This window comes from Notamacropus eugenii, chromosome 3, assembly GCF_028372415.1.
Source record: "Notamacropus eugenii isolate mMacEug1 chromosome 3, mMacEug1.pri_v2, whole genome shotgun sequence".
NCBI classification, from domain to species: Eukaryota; Metazoa; Chordata; class Mammalia; order Diprotodontia; family Macropodidae; genus Notamacropus; species Notamacropus eugenii.
In genome coordinates this window covers 340,367,646-340,370,104 of record NC_092874.1, presented here as the reverse complement: position 1 = coordinate 340,370,104, position 2,459 = coordinate 340,367,646, and the positions used below count along the sequence as shown (strand labels likewise).

General features: G+C 44.8%; 1 pseudogene; it reads left to right on the top strand.

Moving 5' to 3' along the window:
• The first annotated feature begins 210 nt into the window (after positions 1-210).
• LOC140532161 (repressor of RNA polymerase III transcription MAF1 homolog pseudogene) lies at positions 211-1,097 on the top strand (annotated as a pseudogene).
• The last annotated feature ends 1,362 nt before the right edge of the window (positions 1,098-2,459 follow it).

The window sequence follows — 2,459 nt, the reverse complement described above, 5'->3', positions numbered from 1 at the left end:
AGGACCCAGAGTAGAAAGCTGTTGCTGCGAAGTTTTCTTCAGATACAGCGAGGCCCAGGTGGAGGTCACAGCGTTGTAGCCCCCAGGGACTGAGAAGCCTCGCAGACTCCTGGATTTCCTGGAACCCTGTAGACACATGCCCCTGTCAGACACTCCTTTGCTTCCCTAATCCAAGGCCCTTGACTCCCCTGTCTCTGGCCCCTGCAGAAGATGAAGCTTTTAGAAAACTCCAGTTTTAAAGCGATCATTTCCCAGTTAACAGTGGAGACAGAGGATGCTCACATCACCGACAGGATCCAGTTATTCCTGTAAGATGGGAGGGGATGACATGCACATGTTCAAGCAGTTCTGCCAGGATGCCTGGCCCCATGTGCTAGAGGCTCTGTAACACCCCTTGCCCCCTATCTCCCCCTGTCCTTCACAACCAGACTTCTGGTCTCAGCCCCAGCAGGCTGAGCAAGAGCCAGGAAGGGAAAGATGAAGGGTCACTGAGTGATAAGAGCAGCCAAAAGACCCTCTTCGATCTGATTGCCACTGTCAATGAGTCCTTCCATACTGATTATGACTTCAGCACTGCCAAGAGCCATGAATTCAGCTAAGAACCTATCCTCAACTGGGTGGTGAACTCAGTAAATTGGAGTCTATTTTCTGCAGTTTGTCCTGAAGCCCCAGCTCAGAATGCATAGATGAAAGGATTTGCTGTCTGAATGCGATATCTACAGCTACAACACTGACATGGCCTCTGACTTCTTTGGTGAAGGTGGCAACCTCTGGTCCTTCAACTACTTTTTCTACAACAAGTGACTCAAGTGAATCATTTTCTTCAGCTGTCTATACGTGACACTAAATCAGAGGCTGGTCATGAATTGGACAAGGACTTGGGAGAGGAGGAAGAGGAAGAAGAAAGAGAGGGTAGCAGCAATGAGAGGTCAATAGAGGAGACTAGCACCATGGAGGACAGACTCCAGGTGATCTGCATGTTGAGAGGCAAAAGAAACACTCATCTTCTCTGCTCTTGGGTAAAGACTTTTCCTGACTGCTCGACTCCCTTGGGCCCACTATCCCCCTCATTTGGTAGTCCCCCTGCAAGGAGCTGAGCTTAGGCCTCCTAGCACTTTGGCTCCAGACTGTAACTGCCCCCCACCCCCAACCTTTCCCAATCCTATGGAACCAGCACCAGAACCCCTGTCTTCTCTCTCATGCTACCTAGTCCTGGCCTCTTGGGGAAGGATTGAATCCCACAGACTGTGTCCTTGGAGATGGCAAGGCTAGCTTTGGCCTACTCCCTCTGGCTCCCAGATTTTTTTTTTATATTTTGTACAGGGGCCCTAGCTCCTCTTTTCCCCACTACATTCCACACCAAATCCCTGAAGGCAGGTGGGAGTCTGTATATATTCTGGGCTGGCTGATAGCTGGTCTAAACTCTGGGCACAGGCTTCACCTAATGGTACCAGGATAGGGCAGGACAGGACCCATGCCCCAGGCCCCTCCCCCCTAGGTCCAACCCTGAAGGTCAGCCAGTGTGCCCTGGGGGGTCACTTTTCAGAGGCTCTGTATTTGTCTCCTATAAAGTTTTTGTGACTTAACAAAAGATTTGAAAATGTTTTATATTTATAATCTCCTTTGATCCTCCCAACAACTCTTTGAGTTAAGAACTGCATATATTGTTATCTTTATTTTGCAGATGAAGATATTAAGGCAGAGAGGTGAATTGACTTCCCCACATTAAACTTCTCAGAGATGGCATTTTAACCTATGTAACTACAGATTCCAAGTCCAGAATTAATTCCTTCATACTATACTGATTTTGGTGCTATATGGTTTTCAAAGTGCTTTTAATAATTTATAATGTATTCTCCACCACAAACCTGTGAAACAGATACATACATACATATGCACATACATGCATATATAACATCATTTTACATGAATTCAGCAAGGTTGGGAAGTGAGTGGTGGTTAAGCGACTGGAACAAGTCACATAACTAATAAATATTTATCTGCTACCATAATTCTACTAACTCTGCAATTTTGTTTTAATTATCACTTTTTTTTTAGTTTAGTGTTGAAACTATGTATGTGAGGTTTTGGGTTAAGATTAGATTTTAACAATTTCTTTAATTAACAAGATCTCCAAGCTGGGAAGACAGATCTTTAGGTGCCAACTCACATTTGCATGGTCTTTATCATTAGAAGATTATTTTTCATAGGGTCAAATCATAAGTCAGTTTCAAGTAAGTAAGCTGTCCTATAGATATGAGGCAGGCAGATTGAGAGGCACATTAACTGTCCGTGGTAGTGAATATTCTGTGAGGTACCACGACTCTAATTTACTGGAGACGTTTTAAGAGTTAGCACGTTTTCAAACATGCTTGTTAGAATGACAAACAATGACACATTCATCTTCTCCTACTTTTGTACTGTACCTCCCCCTGCTCCACCCAAAAAAGTGACCTTTC